This window comes from Clarias gariepinus, chromosome 24 (genome assembly GCF_024256425.1).
Source record: "Clarias gariepinus isolate MV-2021 ecotype Netherlands chromosome 24, CGAR_prim_01v2, whole genome shotgun sequence".
Lineage (NCBI taxonomy): Eukaryota > Metazoa > Chordata > Actinopteri > Siluriformes > Clariidae > Clarias > Clarias gariepinus.
In genome coordinates this window covers 19,986,659-20,009,378 of record NC_071123.1, presented here as the reverse complement: position 1 = coordinate 20,009,378, position 22,720 = coordinate 19,986,659, and the positions used below count along the sequence as shown (strand labels likewise).

Below are 22,720 nucleotides of genomic sequence, written 5' to 3'. Positions count from 1 at the left end.
GCTAAAGCCATATTTTTTTAATTTTCAATTTTCAACCTTGCTATTATCTACTGAACCAATCTTGGGGAAACCTATCTTTGGCCCCACCAATAGGCCAACAGTGGGCCAATGGACAAAATGATGTTGGGCCAACCCACTGATGCCAACTTTGGCCCGACGTCAGAGCACTAACAAAAGGTTACTAAAATTTACAGTAGCTGCCGTTGGTCCAACAAAGCAGTGCATTCTGGGAAAGAGCTGCTTAAGAAATTATTATTATTATTATTATTATTAATATTATTATTGTTGTTGTTGTTGTTATTATATAAAACTAACAGGAGACAAGGTTATCCGAGGCAAATGGGTGGGGCCTTATCTCAGTTCTTAGTAATGAAAAAAAAAGTAGAAAGTGAAAGTAATTCTGGACAAAGTTAAATGCACGTTAAAATTACTGCTATAACGGAATAGAAAAAGTAGGTGTGTGTGTGTGTGTGTGTGTGTGTGTGTGTGTGTGTGCAAAAAATGGGAAATTTAAACATGATATTTTAAACACTGTAATGAGGTAAATAGTGAAGATGAGCCGCTGTGAAATGTGGACAGACTTCAGCTAAAGCAGCAGATATGTTTATATGAGGAACAGAAAAGGTAAGAGGAGTTAGCATCATGCTAAAGTACATGTTAGTCACCAACGACTCAATAACCTGTTAAACTAATCCTCCAAATACACCGTGGAATTGTGCTTTCTAACAGTGTGTTTGTGTGAGTTAAGTTGTTTAAAAGGATGACTCTCTCTTTCTGTGTGTGTTTAGGATTTTATTAGTTTGAACCGACAGAAAGAGATAAAGATGGCGACTGGAAACAGTAAGTTACATTTACAGAGATAAAATTATGTGTACTATTAACTGGGGATTAAACTTACTGTGTGTGTGTGTGTGTGTGTGTGTGTGTGTGTGTGTTTCCTACACAGATGAGTTTAAACTCATTGGTCCCAGTGATACAGAGTGGTATAATCCCTCTGCTGTGACTCTCTCGTGTCGTCTGTCTCCTGAAATCAGTGCTGTTAACATGGAGATCCGGTGGTTTAAGGAGACAGACTGTGTTTGTGTCTATAAGAACAGACAGGTGACAGAGGGGAGACGTTACGAGGGCAGAGTGAGTCTGTTCACTCAGGAGCTGGAGAGAGGAAACGTCTCCTTACAGCTGAGAGACTGTACAGAGTCAGATTATGGACATTACCTGTGTCAGGTCACTGATGGAGACAGAACAGAGGAGATTACAGTAGTGATGGGTAAGTGTTCCTGAACTTCACACTGTATAAACTCTACATCATTATCTGTGCTTCTCATCTCAGTACATGAAACACACACTCAGTATTCAGTATGAGGTTCAGTATACAGGGTGCTAATGTGGAGTGGAGTTTATTTTAGTCCAATAAACAGTGAGTGTGTTTTTCACTCTGATACACACCTGCACAAGGGCCTAAAAGCAGCAGCTTGTACAAATACTAATTAAATAGTGATTGATAAGTGAATCACATGTTACTTTTCCAGCTAATCAGGGATTCGTTCAATATAACTTTACATCAGAGACATTTTTACATCAGAGAGTAAATTTAATTACACACTAAATGTGGCCTTTAGATTGTTAAAGTTATTTGATATTTAATAGAACAGATAATAAATATAGTGCTGAGAAACCAAACACACACATTGAGGTTAAAGTGAGACATACATTGGACTACTGACTAACCTCAACTAACCTCAACTATAAAGAGTAACTATTAAAAAATGTAAAAATGTTAACTGGTCTGGATAAGGGTGTCTGTCAAATGCCATAAATGTAAATGTCTGATGTTTGAGATTTTTTGAGTAAGAATATCTGACTAGTGGTTAATAACAGGTGTATAACAGTCCAGAGAACACACATTAGTTAGTAAGGTATCTGACTTGACACACACTAATGCACTGTGTACACACTTCTCCACTTCTATACGGCTGTAAATTAATAACAGAGACTAATAACAGGAGTTACAGCTTTTAGTGTTGGACTTCACAAATCAGTCCACAAACTAATCTACAAGTTCACTCAGCTCCTGATTCTGCATTGGCATCAGATCCTCTCCCTGATGAATAAGGTGGCGGCTTTGCTCTGTGGCAGTAAGAGAGAGGCAAGGGCTAAGGAGCAGCTCAGTGCTTTTACACTTACCCGGCTGTTACAGACGATAGTTCACTGGCCCGACTCGTTCCACAGCGGTTAAGCGTCCTTGAACGTGAATGTAGCACTGGGGAGAAGCAGCAGTACGCGATCGCCCACCTTAAACACACGTGACTTAGCCGACTGGTCGTAGGCCTGCTTCTTCTTCTCTTGTGCCTCTTGCAGGTGCCATCACATGATAGGGAGAACTTTGTTGATATTTGTTTGAAGTTCCTGTACAAACTCAATTACAGACCTGAATGGTGAGGGCTGCTCCTCAAAGGCTTCCTTCTCTTCCTTTAAAGCACACATCACATGAATGGCGTACCTTGGTCTGTGAGTACTTCTTTGGGGAGGCTGAAAGGGTACGCTTATGATAGGCAGTGAAATTAGCAGAGCGGGGGCGGGTTTAGCAGGTGCTGTACACTGACCGGTGGGACAGTCCTGACAGAAGTCGCGTAACTCCACATTGAGCCCCGGCCAGTGAAATCTGTCCTTTATTTTCTTGATAGTGTTTTGCACCTCCCAAGGTGACCTCCAAAGGGTGTGGAATGTTCCAGGTGCATGACAGTGTGGATTTTAGCCTGTGGGACGACCTGAGATCACATTCAGATTCACGTTGTTTTGTATGATTATACATATAAGTTATTTTCTACAAAGTGATATAAGGCTGGCCGGGGCTGCGGGGCGTCACAACACACTCTTACAAGTAAAGCGCACTCTTACAAATATTATAAATATCTACAGGGAAACCTTGGATTACGAACATTAATTCATTCCAGAAGTGTGTTAGTATTTCAAAACACTCGCAAATCAAAGTGAATTTCCCCAGAAGAAATAATGAAAACTAATTCGGTCCACAGCCCAAAAAAATAATAGATAAAAATAAATAATAAAAAAATGAAGTAAAAATAAAACAAATTAACCTGCGCTTTAACTTTACAAAGAATCGCGAGAGAGCAGTGTGTGTGTGTGTGTGTGTGTGTGTGTGTGTGTGTGTGTGTGTGTGTGGTGTGTAGTGGGCCGTGGATTTGCACGTGGCATTACAGTTAAAGCCTCGCACTCCATTATTGGAAATTATTGACTTTGGAAAAGTGAAAATGTAAAATTGCGTCAGAGACAGAAGCGTTGTTACATGGAATTTGTCAGAGTGGAAGTTCTTTAGTCTTTAATAGTCTGGTCTGAGCTTTAGGCAGAGATCACTCATGTAAGAAAGGCACTGCACATAGCAGTCTCACTGGACTGAAGTTTTCAACAATAATTTTCTCTGCACATCTAATGGCAACTAAATGAGCTGCTTATTCAGAGTTCAGGAGGAAACACCACCGGAAACGGAATTAATTAATGCTGTAATAATAACTCTAATAATAATTATTAATGCTTCCTTTAATTTTTTCTGATTCAGATAGAAATGTAAATAAACGCGGTGATGCTCAGCATTTTCATTCAATATGAAGTGTCTTATTCACCAGTTGATCACAGATGTGTGTTACTGCACCGAGTATTAAATTGTTTAATTCTAAATTATTTATTATTCACTATCTTGTTATTTTAATATAAATATTAAACTTTTAGCTGAACATCTTTAAACTAAAAGCAAAGAATGAAGATATTCTGTCTGTAAATCATAAGTTTTTCTCATTATATTTTATCTAACATTACATTTCTCTCTGTTGTTTCACACAGTACCTTCAGCACGGGTAAGTAAATAACTCGACTTCACACTAATGATAAACACTGATATTTTATAAACTTATCACATGCATTAGATTTTAATTCAGGAATCAAATATAAACATAAAACTATTTTCAGATGATGTTTATGTGAAGGACTCTGATCAGTAAGTGAGATTCCACTTCCATCAGTCAGCTTCTTTCCCACAATGCACCTGTGTGTAACCCCACTGCACTGCAATAATGTAGACAGAGACATTTACCATGTCGAGTAAAAGACACAACAAACATGTAACATATAACACACACCACTGCCAGACTCCATCAGAATCTCTCTCCTCTTATACACTCCATTTTCTCCTGCACTAATAAGGAGCTACACCTCAGTATGGGAACGAGATCTAAACACACTGATGAGGCGTTAATGTTCTCCACATACACAGATCTGTAATTACACATGATAATAGCAGAACACTTTTTGTGTTTTTTGCATACAGTATTTGTATGGAAGTGATGGAATAAAGACACATAAGTTAATGTTTTATTTGTTTCCAGCTGCGTGACTTTTCCCTCCACAGTTATGTTTCTGTAGCTGATAAATCTCTCCAGTGTGAGCAGATGATCATCAGCACAGTGTAACAGAATGTTCTGTAGATTTACTGTGTGATGACTAATTGTACATCCTTAACTAGCTTTCCTTTGTTTATGAACAGACACATAAACTGTGTTATGTACAGAGTAACAGTTCTATCATGCACAAAACATTTACACTTTATTATCCACAGGGAACGTTCACAAGGGATATACAAAGGAGAGAGCAAGGTGAGAAAGACATTAATAAAAAAAATATTATTTATATGTTTGTGCTACTTGTATAAAGTACCACTGAGCATCATGAGCATAGTGTAGTGAACACAACAGACTGTGATCGCTGGCAGAACATTCATCATGCTGTTGTCTAGTTTATCATTAGTGTTCTACACACACACACACACACACACACACACACACATCTGACCTACACACTGATACTGAGAGATAAAAGCTGAAGGTTTTTATTGGATTGTAATTTCATAGTAATAACTCCTTTTTAAAGTTACTGATACAGACATATTACTGTATTGTAGAAAAAAAATGCACATAGTAATCTTTCGTTTGATCACAAGCTTTGTTCAAGGTGTGTAATGTGGTGGATAATTCCTGTGTATAAATGCTTCCTCATGCTCACAGAGCCCAGCGTATGTCCAGCACATCTGGGAAGAATAATGATGTATTGATGTAATAACCTGGTCATTCAGTACATTTAATTAGATTATTTTTGTTCTGATTAGCCTCATTAACAAGTGGTTTTCTGATAGTCACACAGCTGTTTAGTCCCAATCCTGTGAGCTCTGTGATTTCTGATGTAATATTTCTGGGGATTTTTAAAAAATGATTTAACTTCTCTAAGTGTTTGATATCTGATCACGTTCATTTATGATTTTTTTCAGATCATATTTTTTTCATGGAGTTTACTATTTTTATCTCTCATTTTTTTTGTCCAGTTAGTGTACTGTATATAACTTTAGTGAGAGAAGTGAGTTAGAGAGTCCACGCTAGATAATAGTGCATGAAAGAGATTATAACAGAATGTGAGTGAGTGATTCAGTAAAATTGTTTCTTACAGAGTTAATATGATAAAGCTAAAGACATTTCTTTTCCAAAATCAGCAGAGAAACAGAAGAGAGACAAACTAATGCAGGACAAAACGTATTTACTGAGAACAGCCACAGAATGTTTATATCTAATACTATTCCATATAATACAGAGACATTTACAAAAATTACCAAAGCATTTTTAGGAATCTAATCAAACTTTCTTTGTATTTTTGTCACATCATCAAATAAAAGACGTCTGGGTTCATCAGGTGAGTAAACTGTACTAAACTATTAATGTTCATAAATCTCTTACTGATACTAGCAGCTTAAAAACATCTTAAATTGTTATAATAAGTCTATTACCCAGTGATGGGTTACTATGGTTACAGCTCACAGTGATGGTCAGAAAAACTATCACACGACTGACACATTGAATAGAAACATGGACATTGAGCTGTTTGTTAATGACATTTAACAGGCAGGATGCAAGTACAGATTAATATGTTAAATAAAAAAGATTTTCTTTTATGCATTAAACACGTGTGAACTTTGGCTGTGGCTCGGCTACAAACTAAAGGCTAATGCTAATGATCGTGCTAATGCTAAAGCTAATACAAGCAAACAAAACAAAATACATTACTTAATTTTAATTTACTTAAAACCATTTTATTAAAATCTGTAGGGCAAATTTAATGTCACTTCAGAGAACAAATCCATGATAAACTCTCAGTGTCTGAATTGTGTTGTGTGTTTTAATCACGGCTGACTGATGGTCATGAAAGTATAACAAACATTAAAAATAAAATATTTATTGTCACAATTACAACAAACACAATCAGTGTCGTATACGTATATTATTCAGGTTAGTGTATAATGTTAGTCATATCACCTGTCCCACACACACACACACACACACACACACACACACACACACACACACACACACACACATACACACACACTGATGTGAACAGAGAAACACTTCATGTTTATTTACCACTTTATTTACATACAGTATGGAGTCAGGTATAAAACCTTCACACTGATTTATTCTCTTTCACAGAGTAACAAAAAATGGACAGAAGATGAGAGAATGAAAATGAAGAACTCGGCTCTACAGACAGGTGAGTGTGGAAGGAGCTACAAAAGTAAACACACCTGATCATGTGTTGTACAGTAAAGTGTTCAATAGTGAGATCTCCAGTAAGCATCTCAAACTCACAACTTTTTTTCCACACTCTCTATTATTATATTCTCTATTATAAACATTATTTAAATATTATAGAGAAAGCACACAGAAAGTGTTTATGGAGGAGTAAAAACTTAGTGATATTCACTATGCACACTTAACTTTTAATATCTGTAACTATGAATTAATCTAAGTCACACGTTTTAAACTCAAGGCGCTGGGTCCAAACACACCTTAAATGGGATTCAGTGATTGATGCCAAATCCTGAAACACATCTGAAACACATCACCCAGTGTACAGAGCAATAAATACAGTCTGCTGGGGAAAAGAAAAGATGAGAGAGAGACAGGAGACTAAGTACATGTCAGGTCCTAACAGAGACAGTCCTGTGTGAGTTCTCCATGAATCTCCTAATGTTAGATATTTTTAAGTTTGGAAAAAAACAATAAAAATAAATAAAATAAAAAAAAAACTGCAAAGTTATTACTTGATATTTCAAACACTTGTTTACTTTGTTTTTCTTTTTTAAGACTCGATCGTACTTTCAATGCCTAGTTTAATAGATGTTAATTAACAGAAAAATATATTTAAAAATAAATAGTTGTATTTTATGGGCTGTTAAATAATGTTAAATAATGTTTACATGTACTGGGTGTGATTTGAGTTTGACATCCTGCTCTAAAGCTGGCGTTCTCACCCAGTGGGGCGTGGCTGTTGTACTGTTACATTAGAATATCAGAGTGCCGATGGACACATCATCAGATAGAGACAAATGTTTTGCCACCAGCTAGCTAATATTTGGACACAGTTACAAAATGGAGAACTTTTTGAAATAAAACTATGATGTGGGAGATAAACCTGTGCTAGTGAATGCTCCAAGACATGTGCTGTAATGTATTCAGTGACGTTAAATACATTAATTGTGTATTTATAGTGGCAGGCAGTGTGTTGAATGTTCTGAAATCATGTCAAATGAAGCTAAAAAAACATCAAAGCTCAGAGACACTTAAACACAAAGCACCCAAGATGTGTTGGGAAGCCAAAAGAATATTTTCTAATGAAAAGGGTCGTGTTTCTGGCACAACAGAAGGTCATCACAATATTAACAGTGCAGTCAGAAGTGTTGTTGAAAGATAGTTATTTGGTTTCTGCTCATATAGATGGAGCTTGTTTTGTATAACGGTTAAGATTTGTGCAGCGAGTTAATGGGGAACCCACTGCAAACACAATTCAGTCCATACCACTGTCTACTGACACCATGAGCAGAAGAATTGTTCTCATGAGTGATGACATTGAATGTCAACTTGTGGAAAGAATAAAGACACGCCGATAATTTGCCATAGAGGGGGACAAGTTCACTAACGTTAGCAACGCTGCTTTATTGTTAGTTTTTGTTAGATTCCACATGGACAGTAATTTGCATGAAGATTTTTATTTTTGCAAAGAGCTTTACACAAGAACAGTGGCTTACAGATAATGTTATGAGTTACGTTGATGATTTCTTTACTTAAAAAAGGACTTGATTGGAAATACTGTAATGGTGTTTGCACAGACAATGCTAAGTTGATGACAGGGATACATCGTGGCGTTGTAAAACAGATCCAAGATAGAACCCCTGAAACCAAGTGGACACACTGTCTCTTACTGTACATAGGGAAAGTCTAGCCATAAAGCAGATGTCACCAGAACTGCATGAAGTCATGAACGTGTCTTTGGAAATGGTGAACTATATCTATAAAAATGCACCGAACTTAATGTGTTGTGCAGCTCTGTGTGAAAGACTAGATGCAGATCATCTGCAGTTCTTATAACACTGGAATATACTGAATTTGAAGAGGACGTGTGCTTACCTTTTGATCACCTTAGAGAACTAAGAGAAGTTATTCTTTGCAACAGAATAGTCAAGGAGGGACGATTTGTCATGTTTTCACTCCTAAGTCAAAGTCTGGAAGCCTCACCTCATGTCAACATATCCAGTATAACCCAGCATTAGACTCTGTTGTCACAAAAGTTTGCAGTTTTACTTCGCAGTGGACAAAGAATTGTTTAGTTTTTGGACCCTTTATCTGTGGATTCTGCTTCAGAAGACATGATTCTGTCCACTGTGTTGGAAGATGAACTGATGGATGAATCAGCAGACAGCAGGCTGAAGCTTCAGTTTAAACAAGTTGACCTTGATTCATTCTGAATACAACCAGACAGTCAGTGTTCATCCATGTCAAAATGGACAATCACATTTCTGTTCCCTTTTACAACCACCTGTTTATATCAGTCAGAGTTTCCACTGTGACTGTCAGGAAATCAAAAGCACAAAACAAACTTAATACAACATTAAGTGCTACTCTGCATGTCAGCCTCTCACTCGTCCCACCTAGGCTTGATCTCCTTATTTTCAAGCAAGTCCAGGTGTCTCACTAGTGGTAAATGGAATATTTATTTTAGTCGTTACAGCTGACGGTGGCAAAACACATTACTGTCTACTTTTTTTTTTTTTTTCATGTTATGCTTTTTCTTTATTGTGGGCCTTAAATTTTAAAAGGTTGAGAACCCCTGCTCTAAAGCATGTATTATACAGACGTTAAAATTAAATCCCTTAAGTACCTTCCTGGTTTTACTATAATAAAATCAATCAGTCAATGTTCCTAATTAATTAAATTGCTCACTTTATCTAATAAATAATTACATATTGTAAATTTGGCTTCAGTCATAACAAGCTGTACTTCTGTAACTGATGACTGATTATGATCACATTAATCATTCAGTTCACTCTCCTGCTTAATATTTTAAAGAACTGAAGGGAGCATTAAAATCACTGGAACATAAAGACCAACAGCTGGAGGGTTATAAAAGACAAATAAAGAATAAAGATACAGAACTGAGAAACAGAGAGAAAATCATCAAGGAGAAAGACGCACAACTCAGAGATACAAATACAACACTAGAGAAGACGAGTAAAGAGCTAGAGGAGAGAGACAGAGCTCTACATGAGAGAGATCAACAACTGAAACTGAAAGACACACAGATACAGGAGATGAATAATAAAACACTGGAAGAGAAGGACACAGTGCTCAGAGTGGTGAAAGAAGAACTGGGAAAAATAAATAGGACACTATTGTTATTAGAGGAGAAAACTAAGCAGCTGCAGGAACAGACAGATCCAGAATCATCAGCCCCCATCAGGAGAAGAAACAGCAAGGAGTTACCTCCAACTAGTGAGTAATTTTTTACAGTAAGCAGTTGAAAGCTTTTCAAAATGTACTTGAAATATTAATCTACACCTAATAAATCATATGTAAGGACATGAAATATACTGTAATGATACTTAATGATGCAACTCTTCAGCTACTGTAAGGAAGTGTAATTTAAACAGTGAAAGTGATTAATTATAGAAGAACGTCTCTCTCATACTGACTGGTTCTGATGTTTCCTAGTGAGTGGAGAGACTCAGGACTCAGCAGCACCAATCAGGAGAAGAAACAGTATGGAGGGACGTCGTCCTGATTGTAAGTGATTAATGTTAGTTGTTCAGTGTGTAACTCAACACTAGTTTAGGGGTAAAAGAGACGACTATAAAGAGACAGAGCAGGCAGATGTAGACATTTACATTTATAATTAGATTACAGTAAAAAGATCAATATTGTGTAAAACTGACATAAAATATTATCATTTACAAATAAAAAACATCTAATAGATAAGAGAGAAATATCTGTAAATATCCAGGGATCCTGAACAGAGTAACAGAATAGGATTTGCCCTTTTTGTTTGTGTGAAATGGAATTGTAGCTGTTAAAGGAGAAAGATCACTAGTGGGAGGGACTTAGAAATGACCAAATTAGGACAAAGTGGGTAAAATAATTATTCATCAGCTAGGAATATACATGAACAATTGCTTTATTGTCATACAATATATACAATATTTTCAGGGTGTAAATGAATGTATGAAATATCTTAAGTCCAGTATATTGTATGTGTGTGTGTGTGTGTGCGGTAGAAATAAGTCAGCCTCACCGGTTTCAATGAATCAGTTCGGGAGCACGATGATAGAAAATGACTGTCCTGTAAAGCTGTCCTGATGGTGAATAATCTTAAATTCAGAAAATCCTCAACAAAACAGAGTTCACAGTCCAATACAGTGGAAAACAGCTCTGAGACAAAATGGCGTCCGTTCAAGCGCAGTAAACACCATGTGTGTTGTCGCTCCAGGGTTGAATTTAATTGAGGTCAGCTGACTCGTCAGACATGTTTAAAAAGACTTACAGGCAGGTACTGTTTATGGCCACATGATGGCCGTGTGGGGAAAGGGGACAGATGCACCACTCAGATTTACCCAAGTGGATTGTTATGCTTTACATTGTATATTTGTGTCGAAGATGAATGAGACTCATTTTGTCAGAGCCAAATAATTTTATTTTCATTTATTCCTTATAGAACATTTGTGCAGAGATAAAATTAGTTTTAAATTCAACTTGCTGTAACATAAAATGACAATCAAATGTTCAATAATTTAATCAAACCGTCAAATAAACTTTCAAGATGCAATTATTAGTGTTGCGACACTGACCTTTTACTTTAAATAGTAGTCAACAACAACAACAATAATAATAATAATAATAATAATAGTAGTAATAATATTGGAGGTAATAAAAATGTAGGTCAATTTTATTTCCAAACAAAGTTTTTGCATATACACTCAGCAACGTCCTCTGACTTTCAACTGTTTTTACTTTAAGTAATGTGTAAATATTTGTATGAACACTAAAAGAGTCAACACCATAAGACCTAAACTAAAAAATGTTTCACAATGTGTCCCTGAATGAAGGAAGGCTTAAAATCAAAAGTACCAGTCAGTATCTGGTGTGGCCACCAGCTGCTTGAAGTACTGCAGTGCATCTCCTCCTCATGGACTGCCTATTGCGGACAGTCTGAGCACTGATGGAGGGATTGTGTGTTCCTGGTGTGACTCGGCCAGTTGTTGTGGCCATCCTGTACCTGTCACGCAGGTGTGATATTCGGATGTACCGATCCTGTGCAGGTGTTGTTACACGTGGTCGTCCACTGCGAGGATGATTAGCTGTCCTTCCTGTCTCCCTGTAGCGCCGTCTTAGGCGTCTCACAGTGCGGACATGGCGATTTATCGCCCTAGCCACATCAGCAGTCCTCATGCCTCCCTGCAGCATGCCTAATGCACGTTCACGCAGATGAGCAGGGACCCTGGGCATCTTTCTTTGGGTGTTTTTCACAGTCGGTAGACAAGTCTCTTTAGTGTTCTGCGTTTTTAGAACTGTGACCTTAAATGCCTACTTTCTGTAAGCTGTTAAGGTCTTGACGACCATTCCACAGGTGCATGTTAATTAATTGATTACGGTTAATTAAACATGCATGGAAAACATTGTTTAAACCCTTTACAATGAAGATCTGTAAAGTTATTTGGATTTTTACGACATTATTGTTGAAATACACAGTCCTGAAAAAGGGGCCGTTTCTTTTTTTGCTGAGTATATAATTAAGCTACTGTATCAGTTTTAGTATTAATATTATTTGACTTTTTTTATCTGAGTTCGGAATGTTTCACCTGACAACCTACACACTAAGAGTGAGTGCAACTCAGTGAGTGTAAATGCAAGTTATGCGCCCATAGGAATGAGCAAAATAATTAATTATTTTAAAAGTGGGATACCAGGCTTTGCAAAAATTATATAAAATTATTTTTTATATACAGTGGAACCTTGAATTACAAGCATAATTCATTCCGGAAGTGGGAACCCATAAGAAATAATGGAAAATCTAATTATTTGTTCCACAGCCCCCCCAAAAATACATAAAAATTATTAAATACAAAATATAAAGTAAAAATAAAACAAATTAACCTTCACTTTAGCTTAAAAAAAAGTGTTTCCATTTGTGTGCGCAGGCACTGTGTATGTATGTGTGTGTAAATCTAAAGTAATCTCCCCTCTCCCTCTTCTCGTCTTACAGTTTACCCTTCCTCCACTCTTTTCACTCACACAAGAGAAACACTGTTTTATCGGAAAATAAACAAGAAATCTCTCTAATGACACTTGATTGAGCGACACACTAACGGAATCACTGCTGTAAAGTAAAAATAAAACAAATTAACCAGCACTTTACATTTGAAAAGAATCGCGACAGAGCAGTGTTTCAGTGTAGAGCAGCGAGAAAGAGTGTGTGTGTGTCTGTGAAGGCGAAAAGTAGGAGGTGTGTATGTGTGTGTGTGCCTGGCACGGTGTCAAATGACGCGCGCACACACACAGACACACAGAGCAGGCAAAGATCAGGCTAAACCTTGAGCAGAGAGAGAAAATGTATTTTTAACCTTTCTAATGAGACTTGCTTTTGCTTTACACAAGGGCTGTACACACGCATACAGACACAAAATAAAATATGTTTTACAAACACACGTGGTGACAGTGTTATAGTAAACAGTACACGCGTGCACGGATGTTAATTATACCAGTAAGAGACAAGCACTAAGACCCAGCAGGAGAGACAATTACCCACAATTCCGCGAGAGAAAAAATGATGGCTCAGTTGTGATCACGTGACGCTCGGCGTCAAAACAAGAAGCGCATGCGTGATACATGATACTTGGTGCTCGTGAATCAGGACTTGTTGGTTTTCCAAGTCAAAATTTATTTAAAAAAATTGCTCGTCTTGCGGAACACTCGCAAACGACGTTACTAGCAATCCGAGGTTTCACTGTAGTACATTTTACAGCATAATATTTGTCAGGTCGGACACATACTTTTGAAATAAACTTGCCCAGTTATATTTTGAGGTTGTCCCAGTCAATTGGACAACTGTAAATCCTCCTAGGGAGAGACTTGTTCATTTTGTGAAAATAAAACACAAAATGTAACATTTGTGTTACTTATGTAACACAATTTGTGAGCATATAGAAAGAGCTGACTATGATAAATTTGATACAAGTTACCTAAAGAATGGACCATCAGTCCACCAACATACTCCAGAGAACAACATAATCACCACAATGCAGTAAGTGATTCTGTATTAAATGACTTATTCTTGTTCATTTTCAGTGGGTGGAGAATCGTCTAGTCCACATTCTCCAGTGTCGGTTCCTGTAGCAGAACTGAGGCTGGTGCTGCTGGGGAGGACGGGGTCTGGGAAGAGTGCAGCAAGAAACACCATCCTGAGCAGAGAGGAAAGGAACCAGGCTGCTACATCTACAGCTACATCTACATCCACCCAGCAGAGTGAGAGCACACAGGGGGAGGTGGCTGGGAGAAAGGTGACTGTGGTGGACACTCCTGACTGGTTTTCTCCTGGACTCTCTCTGGAGAAGCTGAGACAGGACGTGGGACTCTGTGTTCATCTGTCTGCTCCAGGACCCCACGCCTTCCTCTTGGTAATACCTGCTAAGCAGTCTACAGGGGAGGGGAGGGGGATGCTGGAGAAAATGGAGGAGATTTTTGGAGAGAGATGTTGGAGAAACACCATGATCATATTCAGTGTTACTGAAGAACTTCAGAAGAAGAACATTGAGGAGTTTATTCAATCAGGAGACCAGGAGGTCCAGAGACTAGTGGAGAAATGTGGGAACAGGTTTCACTGTCTCAACATTAAGGAGAGTGGAGATGGTTCTCAGGTCTCAGAGCTGCTGGAGAATATAGAGAAGATGGTGGAAGGAAGCAGGGAGAAATTCTACAGCAGTGAGATCTACCTGGAGACAGAATCTCAGATTAGAGCGATGGAAACTAAGATCCTAAAAGAAAGAGAAGAGAAAAGAATGAAAGAGGAGATGGAAGTGAAGGGAAAAAAAGATAAGGAGGTGCAGGACTCTTTGAGAAAAATGGAAGGAATAATACAGGAGCACGAAGGAGACATCAGACAACTGAATGACCGAACAACTGAACTGGAGAGAAAGATGAAAGAAGAGAGAGATGAAGAGAAAAAAAGAGAACTTGAGAGGGAGTTAAAACGTGAGGTAGAGCGAAGGACAGAAATGGAAAAAAAGCACCAACAGGAGATGGAGGAGATCAGGGAGGTGTATGAAGGAAAGGTCAGGATGGAGACAGAGAGAAACTTCATGAAGATCATCCTGCCTGAACTCCAGAGAAACATTTTGGCCTCAAAAACAAAGATGCAGGAAGAGTTCAGCAGTCAGATGGAGAAGAAGAACAGAGAGCTGGAGACTCTTAAAGAGAAACTTTCAGATCTCACAGAGACTCACAATGTGCTTGAAGAGGTTTATGAGAAAACTGTGAGAAGCAGCTCAGAGTCAGAGAGAGCAGCTGTAACAGGAAAGGCATCGAAGGGAATTTCTCAGAAATTTAAAGAATTCTTTCACTAAATAACAGAGTTCATAAAGCCACAGACACTCACCCAGTCAGAGACGAATGTCCTATTCTCACGGGACTAGTATTACCTGGGGACCTCGAGGTTGTCTGTGATCTTAATCCTTTGTGAATCGGCCATGTCTGTAATTTGTAAAGTAAAAATTCCTCCGCAAATGAACTACCATATTTCAGCGAACACTGAGGTCCTGTGATAATATTAGTCCTGTGTAAATCAGCATGTCTGTGATTTGACCAGGATTTGGTGAAGTTATATATAAATTTTTTAAGGTTTTTTTTTTCTGCGTGCCTTTTTATTAATCTTCCGTGAAGAATTCGTTAGAGTGTTTTAAGAGTATTTTGTCATATTACTATATACCATACAACAATACAATGTGCAGTAGGAGAAAGTAGAAAACCATCAGAAGAGCAAAAGCATATTGATTAGAAAGTGATTGATGAGATGTTTAGCAGGATGCAGTAAACACTGTTGTTGTTGGTCTTTCGGCTGCTCTCGGCAAAAGGTTCGCCACAGCAGAATAACCAGTCCGCACAACAACTTAGCACAGCTTTCACGCCGGATGCCCTTCGTGATGAAACCCTCCCATTTTATCCGGGCTTGGGACCGGCACTACATCCAGTGGCTGGGGATCGAACCCGGGCCTTCCGCATGGCAAGCGAAACACCTACCACTGAGCTACCAGTGCCCAGGATGCAATAAACACTCATATATCATACAGTCAGACCTGGTGTAGCTCAGTGGTTAAGGTATTGGACTATGGTTCAGACGATCGCAGGTTCCCAGGCTCTGGATAAGAGCGTCTGCCAAATGCCTAAATGTAAATGTAGACCTGTAATAATATTTCCAAACAATAGTTGATTCAAAGTAGTGCATAATTAAGCGAGGAGGTTGACGTCATAATGCTCCAGTCATTCGATTTTAACCCGATGAAATGTCAATGACACAGGGCACGATAACTATATTTGTTTCTTCTTTTTTTTTATCCATCTAACCGCACATTCATAAATTCTCTCTCTGTCTCACACACAGTCTGCATATGCATGGACATACACACATGCACACACACACATTTTTTAGGATATTTTCCAGTATATTCAAGAGATAAGTCAGTAAATTTGAGTTAAATCGCAGTCTTCGTTTATCCAGTGCGAATGTGCCACATGAAATGTAGATGTGGGGGGTAATTTCTAAATCACATGAGGTTCCCAAATAATACTAATCCCGTGTGAATAGTACATAAGTGTGCAATCCAGAGACAGTGGACAGAGCTGGACTGGGGAAAAATCTATTTTTCTTTGTTTTAGATGGACAGTATATAACTAATGTTAATTTTCAAACACACACACACACACACACACACACACACACTAGGACAGGCTACCTCTCAATGAGTTCCTGTTATCTTGAAGCTCCTCCCTACTGATTCAGCTCCCTCTCCTCCTGCTCCTCCTCATTCTGCCCTTCACTCCGGCCCTCATCCTCGATTACAGTTCACTCCTGCTCTCCTCTATGACTCTAAACCTGCTCTTCTACACCTGTCTGATGATGCTGCACAATGAAGAGGAGGTGACTGCAGCAGTCTCTTATGCTGTCAGCAGACGAATAAATGGTTCCCTGTTTACCTGTTATTTTTTAAATTAATCAATAAATGTAATAATTAATAACAATAATAATAAGAAGAAGAAAAAGAAGGTGAAGAAAAATAATAATTTGTATCAGCCCCTAATTGCATTAGCCCACTGGGAAAATACCCGGTATATCAGAGTCCCAATCTGGCCCTGATGGTTGACGTAATGAGAAGAGAGATTAGCATAAGGTTAATGAAAGGAGCTAATAAGCTAACAAACTGTTCTTTTTACATTACAAAAACTCTGCAAGGAAATGCCTTAACCAGCATGTATAGTGTATGAATAGAGTTTATTTTTTTATGTTTAATTGGCTATAAATGTGTATGATATAATAATGTGTATATATAAAAGTCCTTATTTGTCACATATACATGACTGTACAGTAAGATTCTTCTTTACGTATCCCAGCGAGTGTTGTGAGTGGGGCATTTTAAACATTTTACAAAGTGTAGAAATCTTATTACACCTCAATGTAATCAATGCCTTTTATACTATAGAATTTTGACAAAATACTATGTAAATATAGATGAACATTTTATCTATTTATATTAACAGTTCATGTTGTGCTACATCCTCAAAACACTAGTTGCTGCTATAAGCACAATCACCAGACTTGAACAATTTTTATTTTATTTTATTTTAGGTCATGGCCGGTCATACAAGCATTTCACTGCATATCATACTGTGTATGACTGTGTATGAATGTACGTGACAAATAAAATTTGTATTAAATTTGATTTCAAACAAAGCAAAAAGTGTCAGAGAACCGATTTTTACTGTAAGTTCAGATCGCTTGATGGTTTTACAGATGTTTTCTGTCCATTATTTGTTTGTTTGTTTGCCTGTGTTGTGTTGCAAAGTTTTCATTAAAACCATGAAAATACATTTTGCTGGGACGGTCTGAGCAGTTCTGCAAATCCATATTCGACATAATTTGAATGTATTTCACATCACTGATCAACACTGCCATATTGTAGCCATTTATGGCTTTCATGTGCTATGATCTCAATAAAATTAGGCATTTTTTTCATATTTTGTACCATTTCTTTATGAAATCAACCTTCATTTTTACATGATCATTGTTTTCAAAACTGTTTTTTATCTCTTATAATTACTGTAAGTATGGTGCTTTTATTCTCCAAATGTAGCTTCATATAATATTCTTGATTCACAAATTACTTTTAGCCATCATGAAAGAACACTAAGGAAGATTAAATATATAAATTTAAAGTGATCTGCTAAAGAAGAAACAGAGAGCGGAATTGGACACTGAGTTCTACATTACAGTACTTCATGGCTGGATTTGTGTCTATTAGATTTTGAGACCTTTATTGAGACTGTACTGTTACTGATTAACAACAGAGTAAAATAATTGTGTCTTTATCTCTGTAGTAATATGATGTTCTGGTGTTTCTTATGGTAATAAATCAGTGTGTCATATTGGGTACTGAATCTTCAAAGAAAAGGATCAGTAATAAAAAGTAGCACAGCACTCCTCAGGAATCATTTATTCATGTAACACATGCAGTTTGTAGAAAAATGCCTTTCCTCAGCATCAGTGTTATTTCCAGGTACAGATTAATCATGTATTTGTATCAATTAAGCACAATAATGTATCTGATAAGGGAACTCACAGGCCACATGGCAAGAATGAGCCTGAAACCAGAGACAAAGCACAAAAGACACATTACAAGGTGCTGGATCATCTCTATGGTTTCAAAAATAGAAAGAAAAAAAATCCTTAGCGAACTTGATTTCTGTTTTATAAATAGATTTGTACCATCACGTAATGATTACAAAAAGAAAAGCATATAAAAGATATGGGATTTTTTTAAGCATTTAAAAATGAAAATAATAATATACATTCATGTTGCTCCATGAGGCCCCCTGCTGGTGAGGTCTTAGGCAGCAACATATGTAGCCTGTGTGTCTGACACCACTGTGTTACACCCAGCACACAACATAGTGTTGTGTAATTCTATAATAAGAATAATAATTATTTTTATAAAACATAATGAAGAAAGTAAAAAATGTATATTTTTCATACAGTATGCTCAAGTGCAAGTGACTTTTTTTAATCGGGTTTATAAGTGTCAAAATTTAAACAAAACTTTAATGCAATTCATGAATTCATATAAAAAATAATACAAATTGTTAAAGGAAATACATTATTTCAAATAAAAATATTTTTTTTTTTGCTACATGGGCATGTAGGCCTAAAATGGTACAGTTTGCCTCACTGGTGGAAGCCTGTAAACATATCAGTTCTCTGAGAAACTTGAGTTGGTTTATCAGGGTCCTTGAAGAACATTTCCCATCTTGGTCTGAATCTACAGTATTTTGGGTGCTAAAACACAATTTCCCTACCATCTGAGGTTCCTCAAGGAACCCATTATTGCTGCTGCTGCACCTACTGTACTACTACTACTACAAAAATATAACACCGAAACAAATACAGTTCAGAGTGAATAAATGAATAAATTGTTAATTTTGTATTGCTCTTCTATTACTTTAAGAATTAAAAATATACAAAACATCGATTGTCAGATTAATAATAAATACTGGATGAAGCTTGATGTTACACACACACACACACACACACTAATGGAATCACTGCTCTCTGATAGAGTCTCTGTCTGAAAACTGGAATCTTTAACAATGAACCTCACTAATGACTGTTTCGTAGAAATTTGAAGTTGCATTGTTGTTAATCAGATTCATCTTCTGCACTGCTACAGACTTTTTTTTTTACTTTTTTTCTTCATTGAGGCTGTTGCTAGAGAACAGTCACTACAATTGGACACAAAATGAAAAAAAAAAGTTTTAGGACTCTGTATGAATTCTGATTTGGTCATTATTATTGAGAGGAAAATTAGACCATGTAAAAAAAAAAACGCCTTGTTCATATCTTTGTATTGTGTATGGTGTATAAGTGTGTATGGTTTTCTCACTAAGGTCTTGGTTGTTTTGTAGCTGTGGGACTCCTACAGGTGGTGTGGTATGGGGCATGGTCTGATCAGCATTAGACAATTTTCAAAAACAATAAGTAGCAATAAGACTCTTACAATATACAACAACAAAGAGACGGACTGGTACCTGGTTGGAGAAAGGAACAGGCTACATAGATATTTAGAAAGTAGCAGGAACAATAGAAAAACCAGTAGACACAATGTCACATTAATGGAGAAAAAGAAAAACTCTATATATTTTTAAAGAACCCCTATGTGCATTAACAAAAGGAAGGGGAAAAAATAAGGATAATAGATTATTTTAAACAGGAAGGTCGGGAGTATTGTAGGGAAAAGGAACAGTGAATCAGGAGTCAGGAGCAACTAATAGAACAGTTACTAAAGTAAAGGAATAAAAGATAAGAGGGAGAAGAATAGAAGAATCACGCCGCCACCAAATGCTGCATGAAGAGGCGAGACAGCCCACCAACCTAAAACACTGACCAAGCCAAGACTCCAGCGGGATACTGACATCACTGACTGTTTATGCCAAATCGGCTCCTCTTATGTAGGTTATTGACTTTGATCTGCAGGCCAATAAAAGAATAATAAGGACTTGGTGAAGGTACTAAAACATGCTAGCTGAAAGTGGTCATGAAGAAAGCAAAATAAAAAAAAAATAAAAAAATAAATAAAAAGATACTTTGTAAACAAAGAGATGAATATTTAGGACATATGTTAGAGTCGCGAGTAATTGTCGAAGCCATTTAAAAAGCACCTCAACCCCAAACTGTACAGAAAATGCTATCATTTTTAAGAATAGCCGGGTTTAGCCAACCCTGGATATGTGACTTTGCCCTACAAGTGCAACCATTAATAGATTAAGAGATCTAATATAAACTGCTGATCAGACCAGACCTAGTTCGCCACTCACACCGGAAACACTAGCAGCATTCGAACTTATCAAAATGTCATTATGCAATGGCACCTGCATTAGCTTGTCCCGATTATACTAAACCTTTCCAGTTATACGTACCAGAAAGACGAGGATTTGCCTCTGCTGTGCTAACCCATAAACAGGACAGAAGGGACAAACATCCAAAAGCATATTACAGTACCGCTCTCGATAATATGGAAAATGCCCCCATGTTACTAAAGCCTAGCCGTAGCAGAATTCTCACATGAAAAAGCATCGACCATTACAATGGTACACCTAGTTACTTTATACACAACACATCCGTTACATGCATTGTAGGTGCATGTTATTTACAAGTTCTGACGCGTGTCTTTGTTACACAGTTTCACTGACGACTTCAGACTTTCGTTGATTTCTTTGTCTCTTGTTTATTTTCAACATCAAAAACAACGGTTGTTACAGTTTCTTGCATAAATCCACTGTAGTCACGACAAGTCGCTTGCTGTGTTCTGTAGCTTCGATAGATTACAGTTACAACAACTTATTTTACTGTATTCCTTTTAGCTTACTGTCTCACGGTCAAAAGGTTGTGTGCTCCAAACCTTTCTGTATCCTTCCGTGTCTTAACAACAACTAACAACTAACGTGCGTGATAGACATGGAACTGCATAACTGTGGGATGATGTCACAGAACAACTCATGAAATGATGTCACAATACAAATTATAATTATGATTCTTAATGCTTAATGCTTAACTAATAAACTGAAATGAGATAAACATAACAATAAATCACAAGAATGCAATATGGCCCTTACATGCATTACTAAAGTGTCAGAAGTTTGTAATCACAAATGCACGTCATTTGGGATCTGATGTTTTTTTTAATCTGCTTTCGAATTAAATATTGAATTTTGCAAAACTGTTAATCCAGCCGACATAATGGTTCTCTCCTCAAGACTGTTTAAAAGAGTCAGATAAATTGCTTAAAGCCCAACTCAGTTTAAAAAAACAACCACTGGAAAACACCGATCAAGGATTTCTTCGTAGATAAAATACATGTTTTGGTAACCATAATGAGAAAAAAGCTGGCTATGCCATAATGTCCCCAACTATGAAAAGAAACATATTATGTCGTCTTCTCCACTTCTATCGCCCAGCTGTGCTCTGCTCAACTAGCCTGTAACTACTAAAAATAGCTCCTGCATATGAAAAGCAATATGGATAGACAAAGCCTGAACCAGGTAATAATGTTTGGCGTAGTTGTGAAGGACTCATCCGTGACACATAGTACACATAGTATTGATCACTGCACCGGAGGGAGATTCTGCATGTTATTCGCTCAGAATAATGCTAACATATCTTGCTAACTTAGTAGACTACTTTCTATCAATGTGTGAAGTTTTGGGTTCAACCAACCGGATAGTTTCTCTCACTAGAATTGGTGCCATGATAGGAATTATACTGCTTGCCATGTCACTAATATCTCCTGCGTCATACCCATAGTGAGAGGACTTATAGATAAAGCCATAGAGATACTATTTGGGCGATATAAAATGTCGGCAGGATGGTACAAGAAGCAGAATTAGAATGAAATATACCTCCCATAGAACCTGAATATAATGTACCCAACCTACAAACAACTACATTTACAGACCTAGAAGTGAAAAATACTTAATAAATAAATAGATAATAATAAATGTGTTAACTCTATGTAAATTTATAAATATGTTACAAGTTAAATGAAATGATAAAGTAATGTAAATGTAATAGCAAGTACACATACAATTACTAACAACCTATAACTAACACTTTACAAGTTTAATGGAAATAACAGAATTAACCACATTGTTAGATAAAATCTAATCCGAGCCTCTGTAATGGTATGTTAGTATGTGTTCAGCTTAGTGTGTGCAGGACCCGAGTCATTAACATGGCAGCAAGAGGCGAGGAACATCATCTCCCTGTCGACATACTGGTGCCTGGACTATTTCACAAAGAAGGCCTAAGAGAGGGAGGAAGAGGTACTACTGTATCTACGTATGTGAGCAGGTTAAGCTGTGCTGTTCAGAATCAAGCCCAGCCCCAAGTAAAGGACAATGCTTCACAAACCTTAACCACATAGATGTGAAACAATGGAACACTGTGGAAGAACTACTTCGACCAACTGAACATCTGTTAGCCCATGCAAATGTAATACTGAATCAAGACACATAGCTAC

At 37.2% G+C, this 22,720-nt stretch overlaps 1 protein-coding gene across 1 annotated transcript in view; it reads left to right on the top strand.

Annotated features, from left to right (window-relative positions):
• Positions 1 to 5,734: 5,734 nt before the first annotated feature.
• Positions 5,735 to 22,720, top strand: part of LOC128512617 (trichohyalin-like) — a 179,794-nt gene continuing 162,808 nt past the window's right edge. The window contains exon 1 of the mRNA XM_053485970.1: positions 5,735 to 5,751. The gene's annotated coding sequence lies outside the window, so the exon portion shown is untranslated. The remainder of the gene's footprint in view (positions 5,752 to 22,720) is intronic.